The 12118-nt window shown below is 34.2% G+C and overlaps 1 pseudogene; it reads right to left on the bottom strand.

Annotated features, from left to right (window-relative positions):
* Positions 1-759: 759 nt before the first annotated feature.
* LOC112021021 (early light-induced protein 1, chloroplastic-like) lies at positions 760-4486 on the bottom strand (annotated as a pseudogene).
* Positions 4487-12118: the final 7632 nt, after the last annotated feature.

The raw sequence follows: 12118 nt of genomic DNA, 5'->3' as shown, positions 1-12118 counted from the left end.
ATCATATCACTTTATCATTCCTACTGTAATGACTCGATCCTGTTGGGTCTATTTAGGCCTGCCGTTTATTCTTTCTCCATTAGCTTAGCATGGCCATGGGGTTTTCTTACTTATGGGCTTTTGTGTCCCTTTTGTTTTCCCTTGGACATTCTTGACCCATTTGTTTTTCTTGGGCTTCCTCGGCCCTTTTGCTAACTCTGTGTTCCCATGGGTTTTTACTAACTTCATTGGGCTTCCCCGGTCCAATTACCTCATACTCATCTTTAGGGTTTGTGGGCCTGCTATCAACCCTTTACTCTCTTTGCTTGCATTGCTTTGAGCCTGCCGCGGTCCATTCTCACTTTTCTACATCATACACTGCCCATGGGTTTGCTATTTGCTAGTTCTCTCTTTCCGGGCTCCTTTGAGCCCATTTGCTTCCTCAAGACCCATTTATTTATTTTATGGATCTGTGATCCATTATTCCTGCCGCTTAGGCTTAATGGTTTTTTTTTTTTTTTTTTAATCTATTTGCCAGCTTCTTCTCAGTTTGTTGCTGGGCTCCCTCTTTCCTTTTTTTGGCTTCCAAAATGACTATCAACAATAAGGCACAAGTTGGACAGAGTCATTTGACAATGTAATACAGCAACGACAAGAGTAGAAAAACATATTTAGAGAGGACCGCTAGTTTGATAGACTTATTTGCATATAAGTTTCTATTCCTTTATAAAATTGAAATCTAATTTACTAAAAGTTGGCCTGAGTTAGCATATCAAAAACCTAAATAAGGGTTCCACCCTTGACATACTCGGTAAAGGCTAGTGCAACCAAACCCAACATGGCAAACCTACCATTCCACATCTCAGCATCTGAGGTCATCAACCCATTTGACTTGGACTCCACGCTGATTCCTTTAAACAAAGGAATCAAAGATGCAAGAGAGAGCACAATGCTAGTTCCTAAGAACCATGGGATCCCACCATTGGATATCTAGGCAAACGCATCCTAGCCATTGGATAATTCTACTGCCATTGCAGCAATAAAGCCAGTCATTACTAGCCTGTCGTTGATCCTCTCCGGTGCAGGCCCACTAAATGCCAACAAGTCAGAGAAGTTTATGCTGACCTGTCAATCATAGTGAAACACATTTCAAAAAATAATCTTTTAACTAATGTTATACACATAACTGTTGTAGGGGCCTTTTTGTTGTGCGTTGGGCTGGGCTGCCTCCCGCAGTAGTAGGCCCAAGTATTCTAAGTAAGGGAGTTGAGACTGGTCCAACTGCAACTCAATTTGGTTTGGCTTGTGTGCAAACGTTGAGTCCAAGTCCAAGGGAAGACGCTACAAAGTGGGCTTATCCTCTGTTTCTGCCACAGAAGGAACTTTTCTCCAGTTTCTGCCGCAGAAGGAACTTTTCTACTGTGCAGCAAAACTTTCTGCCATGTAGTAAAACCGTCTGCTGTGCAGCAAAACTTTCTGCTGTGCAGTAAAACTTCCTGCCGTAAAGCTTTCTGCTGTGCAATAAAGTTGTCTGCTGTGCTTTAAAGCTATTTACTGTGCTTTAAAGCCTTCTGCTGTGTGAATGACTACTCTTCATTTTTACTGCAGAAATACTTTTCCACTTCCTGCACATAAACAAATTTAAAACCCAAAGAAAATACTCATCAAACAAATGTTAGTTTAAATGGGTTAGTATATTCTCAAATATGTACACATGTTCGTAAATAAAGATACATGTATATATATACTTATGGCAGGATAATGATTAGTTTGTGTCAACAGTAAAACATGTAATAACAAATAAAGAAGAAAGCTTCGGCAGGAAAGGTTTAGCTTGTATAATAATTAGCACGGTAAATATAATAAAAAGGTACTACAACAGAATAACTAGTACAGCAAGTAAAGACACCACAGCAGGACAACTGATGTGGTAGACGTGATAAAAACGTGCTACAGCAGGATGACTAAATACAGCAGATATAAGTTATAATGAGAGAAATCAAATATATTTGCAATTAAAATCAACTATTGAATCTGCTCATAGAATAAATAAACCAAGAAGGAACCCAAACTCCAACTTGAACAACTTTATCATAGGCTCCTGCCATAAAAGTTGTTCATTTTGGAGAATAGGCCTAAATGGCTACTAGCTATTACTTTTGGAGACTTCAAAGAGTGAGTCTGCTAAGAGGGAGGGAAAAGATTGTCTATTGATGCATGCCCCTATTCCTGCCACGTTTTCTCTCTTCTTTTTCTTTCTCTGTGTTCCTTTTTTTATTCTTGGTTTCTAACTACTATCTTGCCGTGGGTTGTTTTTCTCACTTGGGTCTTTTCCCTTTTTTTGGGTTCCTCTCTTTGGGTATTTACTACTCTCTTATCATGAGTTTCCTTCCTTAGGTGCTTTTCCCATTCGGTCTCTCTCGGGTCTCCCCCTGGGTGTTTTTATTCTTCCCATGTTTTTCACTCTTTCCCCTGTTTTTTTTTTCTCTACCTCGGTCCCCCTTTTTTCTGCCGTGGTTACCTTCCTTTTATAGCAAACTGATTCAATGGGATTTCGCCCTTTTAGCCCTAGGGCTTCACCAACTGTTTTTGGTTTGTTATGGGCATCCTTTCAAGATTACCCACTCACCCATTGGTTGCCCCTGCCATTGCTCAGTACATGTTTGCTGCAACGCTACTCATTTCACGACAAAATTTCCTTTTGTTTGTTCTTGCTGTATACCTCTACCTCTAGGTTCAAAAATAAGGATTGGGCTACCTCACTACCTAACTCTATGGCATGCATCAGATGATCCCAACCATTTATTACTTCTTTTGGTTAAGATACCATCCTAGCAGGATATATTCCCAAAAGAAGTTATGGCAGGAAACCAAATATAGACTCCCTTTTCCCCCCACCATCAAACCACGCCCTCTGAATCCCTTTGACCGTGGGCCCACCTCCCTTGTATTGGCTGGGTACAGGTTGGTGGGGCTTCGGCCTTTCTGTTTTTGTTTTCTTTCATTCCCACACCGTTCCTGCCATAGTAGATTAGTTCTGTTTAATTCGTTCTGCTACATGTCTCTGTCTTATTTCTTCACACATTTTCTGCTGTGTTTGTCATTTCCTTTAGCTTGACTTTTCTTTCCTTCACACGTTTCCTGTTGCTAACACTTCTTGCTGCTCCTTGTTTCTTTTCATCGTTCTTTTTCATATCAGTTTTCAGGCCTGTCTTTTTTATACAAAATGATTTGGGCCTTTGTGAACCAAATAATGTTGACTGGATCAAAAGGGTATTGGGCTCAATTTATCTTCATCTGTCGAAGCCATTCTGCCAGAGAATTGTATTCTGCAGCAGATCTATATTCTGTTGAAGAACTGTATTCTGCGGCAGATTTGTATTCTGCGGCAGTAAAGCTTTTTGCCGAAGAATAGGGACTTGTGTCTTCATCTGCCGAAGCCATTCTGCCAGAGAACTATATTCTGCGGTAAAGCTATATTTTGCGACAGATTTGTATTCTGCAGCAGATTTGTGTTTTGCTGTAAAGTTGCTTTCACTTGCACTTCTTTCTTTGCTCTTCGGTCTTCTTGGTGGGTTTTTGGGCCTTGTTTCTCATTGGACTTTCTTTCTTATGAGCCTTTGCGTCTTACAACTTTTTAGGCTTTCTTCCTCATAGGTCTTTAGGTACGAATTTGCAAAAATGGGCATCAACAACTGTCAACAACATTTTTCATAACTATTGAAATAACTTATTGTGTTTGATGCTTAATAAAGAGTGATCATTTAGTAGAGACCCAAGTATGAATTATGTTACTTCCATATGAACAGGTCATGTTATTGGTTATAATTGTGCTAGTAGTATTACTCAGAAAGTAAATAAATAAATGAACTTAAAAGTCAATTTTTTTTTTCACAAAATCAAGGTGACATATTTTAAGTTGTCCATAATTAAATTTGGATTGATAATAAATTTATGTAAAAGTAATTTTGCTCTAATTATAATTTGCTTAACAAGTTGTGAAAAAAATTAATGAATAATTTTGTGGGCTTAAACTAATTGGGAAAAAAAATGGATCTTCAAGAAATATTGCAATTGTATATCTAGGGTTAATAAGCCAAAAAAGAAGAGATGAAATATCTCTTGTGCGAAGTGTAGCTACCTTGGGTGTTGGTTGAGGTGGTGAAGTTGTCACAGACTCTAGTTGCTCTTTCTGCAAAGTGCAAAGACAAGAAATCGTATGGTCATGAACTTTACTTAGAAATCAATCAGCATATCATAATAATATGAACGATAAATTATCTCCATCAAATTTTGAGTTTTCCACAAAAATAAGAATAAAAATATCATGATGCATAGATTTGGTTACCTTTGCCATGCAACGCACTTGGATGCTAGCATATCTTGGCAAATGTGGCACATAACTAAAGGGAATAATTAGAAACTAGTTTACCCTAGTAGACCTGTTAGAAACTACACGGGTCAAAGGGCTTGCCAAGATGGATTGCATTTTAGATGAGGCTGCCATTATCAAAGAGCTTTTATAGGACTTACTAATAGGCTATGAGTGATCAAGTAGGTAATAGAAAATGAAGTAGCAAGTGGTTGTGGCATTTATATTTGGTCTCGGAGTTGATATATATAGAGTGTTGGAGGAGAAAGCTTATAGAGCAGGGGATATTAAGATCCACGTCTTGCATATTATGGCAGTGTCTAGTGTTTACTGCCCATCAAGATTGTTTTTTGTTACAATATGGCAGTCGATATTTAAGGATATTATGGCAAGATTGTTTACTGCCCATCAAGATTGTTTTTTGTAGAGCAGTGTTTTTTGCATATTATGGCAGTGGATATTTAAGGAGCCACGTCTTTCCCGACATATTTTCAAATGGACATTGGTTCACGTGTGTTCATTTGTCCACACACGGTGGTGTAAGCAATAGACATGGCGCTCTCCTTCACCATAACTTTCTACCACTGAGTTTGAGGCCCATATTGATTCCGAGGTTTTCACTTTGAAGGGAAGGGAAGGGAAGGGACCAGACCATTCCACATTTCTATGGTCTAACTCACCTCTCACATTGTGCCACGGTTCTGTACTCTTTCACTACCAAACTTGGATACTCAAAAGATATCTATTTGATTCGTTTAAACGAGCAACGTGGACTATTTGTATTATTTTCTTAATTACTTTTGGTATAAAGGGGAAGTTTTTTTTAATCAAATAAAAAGTTTAAGAGAGTACATCATTTGTTACAAAGCTTTCTAAGATTGCCTAGCTACTTGACAAACATCCAAAGATACTTTTCATACACAAAATTCAGGCAAGACTCATGTACAAAAATTCTGCCAATTTGCAAGCTTCCCTTTTAGCTAGTCCGTCATCTATTTCATTGTTCTTTTCTATGCCATTGTTTGAGTGCAATTTCTCGTTGAATGCCATTTGGGTGGATACTGGTTTGCAGTTGTAGTAGGAAAAGCTCGGAGGAACTCACTTTTTTTTATATAATTTTGCTAAACTCATAGTTCAAAATTTTAATGAACATACATTTCCTTTTACCATAACGACATCATTCCTAATCAGGGTCGAATTAGATTGTCCGAACCTACCATGATCACAAGGTGATATATGAGTTTCTTTAACTGTGTCATCTTAGGCTAAAGTTAAAACAATTGGTTTCCTCTTTAAAATTTGCAAGAAATTATTTTTCTTCGCTTAAACTATTCAAACCTTTACTTTTTTTTTTGGGGTGATAAATCAAAAGATGAGACAATCAAATCTCATTCTCTTTAATTTTAAAAAGACTTGCCTTCTCACATGTACTCCTTCGTAGAAAATGAAGAATTTTTGTAAGATTTTTTTGAAGATGTTGTAATACTAAAGGATATGTAGATCATAAAAGATATAAAAACCAGCACAATAAATCAATATTAAATTAAAAATGATCAAAATTTGAAGCCCAACAAACAAGTTATTCAAATACAACGAGAAGAGAAGAAGAAAAGAGGATCCTAGAATGACTATCATCTGCTCAAACATGTAACTCATAAGCCCCACAATGGTGATTTGATCATGCATGGACTTCTCCTTGATCCATAATGGGTGCAGCGCATAAAGTTACGACCAGAGAGATTCATGTTCTTGGTGCATATGTAAATATATGAAAGAGTAAATGTATTCTCTTGATTCTTTTTGTTCATATGTTTGCTACACTGTAGCGTCCTTGCCACACATAAATTTGAAAAATTCAATGTGTTGAAGCATTTTAATATTATTTAATTAAAATGAATAAATATGATAATATAAATATATGAGAATTAATATGGAAGATAAAGAGTTAGAATACGTTTGGTAGACTGTTATAAGCGTTATAATGTAATAGTTATTCCTATAATTTAGTTATTCAGTAGTTTTGTTGTGTTTATATTACAGAGAATAGTCATTCCTTATAAATAGTTATTATTTAAAATAAAAAATAACCATTCATTTCTAAAAGGATTATAATAGTTATTTCTTAGTAGGTGTATTAATTTCTAAAATTAATATATTTCCAAATGAACAAACTTTCCATATGCACATAAAAATTATAAAAATAAAAAATCATAAAAGAATAACTAATCTATCTTTCAAATTGAAAAGATATTATTTGTTAGAAAATATAATTATACGAGTAAGATATTTCCTAAAATATATCTTAAGTTTGATTTAAAATGCTTTCATTCCATTGTCTTCAAGGGTTCTATTATTGTGTTGTTACCAAACAAATGAATAGTAATAAGTATTACATTACATCATCTTTTATTCCTTGTAATACCTATTCCTATTTCTATATAATTACCGTTACATTCTACTAAATGTGCCCTTAATGAAATGTTTAATCTCACTTGAAAATGAGAGAGACACTTTTATTATTTTTAATTGTGGTGATTAAAGGGTTGATATGTATTGGAGCAAATATTGAGCTAGATACATTCAGAAATTATTTCCATATTCATTAGTGAGTAAAAATGACATTTTTATTATGGAAAAATAAAGAGTCATTCACTCACTTAATGGACTAGCTGTTTGGGCCTATTCATTCTTCAGAAATTCCTTATCTCATTCATTTAATTGTGTAACTCCAGCCCATCAGATTTATGTTCAGCAATTAATCTTGTAACACCCACTACATCAGCATTATGGACCTAATTAATCAGATTATTTTGGGTAATAATTTCGTAAGACCCATTGAGCCTATAAATAGACTCATTCAGACTCATCCAAGTTTGCATTACACCAAAAAAAATCTGGCAATTACAAGCATTCTTATACACTAAACATGAGAGACGTTTGTGAACACAAAATCTCAAGTTTGAAAATCAAACAATTGAATACGTTTCATGTTAGGTACTAAAGATTTAGAATTAAATGTTTAGATTCCTATTTTGTGCACATTGGCAAATCGAGAACAAAAACATGTCTAGATTAGGTGTTAGACATTGCTCAAGATTGTACAAATCAAGATTCAATAACATTCAAGCTGCAGAAAGGAGAGTTCAAGTTATGTGAAGTTCAACCAATCGAAAATTAGATCTGACTGATTGAAAATCGCAATAAATCGCATTTTGTAGAATTTAAATCAGGCCTAAGCCCGCAAAAACATTTAGGGTTTCAGTCCAATACTTCTAAGTATAAAAGGAAAACCCTAACTATGTTTTGACGACTCTTGAAAGACTTGTGAATTACTCTTGTGAGATCTGTGAGATTCTGTAACTTTCTAACTTTACAAATGTCCACCGGAATGAGATCTACAATCAAGTGCTGGTGGAATCTAGTTGCTACTACATAATCAATAACTGGTGATTTAAACCTTTAAGGGAGATCTCAAAGTCATAAGCGAGAGAGCTTGTGTTCAACAAATCCAAGAGAGAAGAGTCCGTGGAGTCGGAGTTGCATGTGGTCGTGTTAGTAAGTTCTGCTAAAGGTAGCATTAAATTTAGGGTTAAATCTTTTGTAAACTTCAATTCTTTCTAGTGGATTTGTTTACCTTGAAAATAGCTAGATCAAATTCTCCACATGTTTTTACCTTGAAGCGGTTTGTTTCATTGGTTTTCCTGGGTAATCATATCGTTGTCTTATTTAGTTTTCTGCACTACATGATATGATATTTTGTTGTTTAACCTAGATCTCATAATTAACCTAAGTAACTACTTGGCTAATTCACTAGGTTTAAACAATCTGTTTTAAAGTGGTCTAAACAAGCAAACATTTCACAAGTGTAAATTTGTATTGATGAATTTATAGGTACAATTCTCTATATTTAGATTCTAATACAATAGAATAATCCTTTGATTCGATCTCCTTAGAAAAGTCTTCAATTCAAGTATTGCGTCGATGTAGTCTTGACTCGAACACAAGATGTCCTCCACTTGGATTGGAAAGTGGATTGAAAGATCTTTGGAATGAAATTGCAATGAATCTCTAGATGTGTGCTTGTTAGAGATTTCTTATTCTTCGCGTTCTTCATGGGTTTTTCAAATTTTCTTGATCTTCGAAGATTTGTGGTGAAAGTTCTTTGGGACTTTAGAGCTTAAATCTAATGAAACTTTGATGGATCAAAATCTTTGAAGTTTCTAGAGGCTTTGAAGCTTGATTCTAGTAGAACTTTGAGATTTTGAAGAATGATTTTGATGAATGTTTTTCATCTTCAAAGATTTGTAGTGAAAGTTCTTTGTGGCTTTGGAGGCTTGGATATGAAGAGCTTTACTAATTTATAGTCTATATGTATTTATGAAGGCTTTTGAGCTTGATTCCAATGAGTTTTGAGATCTAGAATGATGACTTGAATGATTTTGCTTCAAATGTTCTTCATATTCAAAGGTTGAAGTTCTTGATGTTCTTGGAGGCTTTGGATCTTGATTTCGGCAGAGCTTCAAGACTTCTGAATGTTTCCGAATCCCCCCATAAGGCTGAAAAAGCTCTTTATTTATAGGAGTCTTGGGGAGGTGCGATCACACGTGATTGGCTATGAGTAGTGACATGTGTCATAATTTAAATGGAGAGACTTTATGCCTTTTTCTCCAAGGGATACATGGCATTATTTGATTAGTCAAAGTGTTCTAATTTAAAATAAAACATGACAGTATTTAATTTGATTGCTTATGTCATTTAAATTAATATGTGTAGATGTGAGATTGACCCTTAAGTATTCTTTACAATTTTTTATTTAGAAACACATGGAATATTTCCATTGGCCTCTAAATAATGATAGTGGAACCTACTAAGTAGCATGTGGTGCTTTGTGAATGGTTGCAAAATTTTCACCTTTACAAGGTTCTTGGTAAGGAAGGATGTTCTTTTTGGTGGAGTTTTGGGCTTGAACACTTTGTGTAAAGGTTGTTTTAGCCATACGACATTTGTTAGGCTGTTGTACCATAGGAGAGACAGGTCAAAGAAGGTCTACACCAGTTACAAAGATTAGCCAACCAAGGGTTTGAATCTTTTTAAAAAGAGCGAGTGTCATGCCTTAATCCAAATAAGTACTATTGTGTAATTTTTTTTTTTCAAATTAATAATATTCAAAAGTATTAGTCAGTTTCTCTTTGTGTTATTTTTATTTTTATTGTGTTTGCATCAACACTATATAATGAATAAGAGACAATACTCAATTCACTTTTTATACCATAATTTTCGAAGAAAAACCATAACTTTCCCATGTCTAGTAATTAATTTGGGTTGTCCTTTTATATTGAAGTGATGATTTATGGTTAATGAGGCACAAATTGGACAAAGTCATTTGACAATGTAATACAACAACGATGAGAGTAGACAAACATATTTAGAGAGGACCACTAGTTTGATAGACTCATTTGCATATAAGTTTCTATTCTTTTATAAAATTGAAATCTAATTTACTAAAAAATGGATTACATAAGTTTCTTTCCAAATTAGATGGAAGTTAAATATTCACTTACAAAAGTTGGCCTGAGTTAGCATATCAAATTTGGAATCAGAGATGCAAGAGAGAGCACAATGTTAGTTCCTAAGAACCATGGGATCTCACCATTGGATATTTGGGCAAACACATCTTGGCCATCGGATAACTCCATTTCCATTGTAGCAACAAAGACAATCATTGCTAGCCTACCGTTGATCCCCTCCAGTGTAGGCCTACTAAACGCCAACAAGTCAAAGAAGTTTATGCTGACCTGTCAATCATAGTGAACACGTGTCAAAAAAATAATCTTTTAACTAATGTTATACACATAACTGTCAACAACATTTTCCATAACTATTGAAATAACTTATTGCACTTGGTGCTTAATAAAAGTATGATCATTTGGTAGAGACCTTAGTATGAATTATGTTACTTCCGTATGAACAAGTAATGTTACTAGTTATAATTGTGTCAATAGTATTACTCAGAAAGCAAAAAATAAATAAACTTAAAAGTCAAATTTTTTCACAAAATCAAGGTTACATATTTTGCTCTAATTATAATTTGCTTAGCAAGTTGTGAAAAAAAAAAAATAATGAATACTTTTGTGTGCTTAAACTAATTGGGAAAAAAATGGATCTTCAAGAAATATTGCTATTGTATATCTAGGGTTAATGAGCAAAAAGAGAGATGAATTATCTCTTGGGTTAAAGGTAGTTACCTTGGGTGTCGGTTGAGGTGGTGAAGTTGTCATGGGCTCTGATTGCTCTTTCTACAAAGTGCAAAGATAAGGAATCATATGGTCAGGAATTAGAAATCAATCAGCATATCATAATAATTTGAATGTTGTTAGGGTACATTTTTTTTTACATCTAATTTTATTTAAATATCACTTATTTATTTTCAAACACAACTAATAAGTTATTGGGCTTTTCCAAATATTTTTTGCCCGATTATTATGTTAATCACAAATATTTCATATCTTATTATCTAAATTGGGTCACAATATAAACTATCACAAAAAACTCAAAAAACTCATATCTTATCTAATTTTATTATCATTATTTTTTTAAGCCCAAAACTGGCCCTATGAGCCCAATTCACACATCACATTCTTTTTTAAAACCCAAGGCTATTTATGCTTGGCAATATTTTAAAAGCTCAATTTTCATTGGTAATATCAAAAGCTCAATTTATGTTGGCATTATTAAAATCCCAAACTAGTAAAAAGCCCAAAATTATCAATACTTGACAAAATACTATATCATAAGTATTTCACTTAAAGTCCAATGATTAACAATGTTTTGAGTTCTTAAACATATTACTATAATACTAAAAGTCTGTGAAATCTATCTTATAAAACCCATGATAACCATTTATGTTACGTAACACCATTCATTTTTTCAAAACCCATGGCAAACATATATCAAGCCCATGAAGAATAATGAATTTGTGTTACTAATATAAAAGCCCGTGGAAAGTTATGATTATTTATTTTAGAGCCATGACATCTATTTATTTCATAACATACTACAAGCTCATGGAATTTATATAAGAACATATGTTCACTATCTATCTTATATCACAACATTCTTAATATCTATTTCCAAAACTCATGATAATTATTTATCCTACAAGCCCATTATGATTATCTATAGAAAAACTCATGAGAATATCACATTATTTTATTATAGTGGCAGTTACCATATTTTATTTGAAACCCATGGATATTGCCTCTATTTAAAACCCATGGTAAATATTATTCTCAAGAAATATTGGAGGTCATTATTTAAAAAACTCCAAAGAAAATATCATTTACAAAATAATCTATAGCAAAATTTATGAGAAACTATACAAGTTGTTATTTAAAACTCATGGAAATTAATATCCAAAACCTATCATAATTCATAAATATTTATTAAATCTCATGGATTCATTTTATTTCTACTAACAACTAAAACCCATGTGGAATAAAAATCCATGGCAATATATGGTAGCTTTGTCCATTTTGTAGGGCTCACAATGAGAAAGCAAAATGATAGGCCCAAGTGGAGAGAACTACCAAGTCAGAGGCCCACCAAAACACTCAACCCTCATGGCCAAGCCCAACATGAAATCTCAGCCAAAACAACCCATGTGTGCAAATTGACCCCACTGGAGAACTTCATTTAGTTCTGTCTTCTGTTGGAGGTCACCTCAAAAAGCAACTAAGATCCCAAACCAAATTAGGAGTTGGCCACTAG

The sequence above is a fragment of the Quercus suber genome, unplaced genomic scaffold, assembly GCF_002906115.3.
Source record: "Quercus suber isolate HL8 unplaced genomic scaffold, Cork oak 2.0 scaffold_3B, whole genome shotgun sequence".
In the NCBI taxonomy this organism is placed as follows: Eukaryota; Viridiplantae; Streptophyta; class Magnoliopsida; order Fagales; family Fagaceae; genus Quercus; species Quercus suber.
Note: the sequence above shows the minus strand (reverse complement) of the source record. Positions and strands in the feature narration are given on the sequence as shown.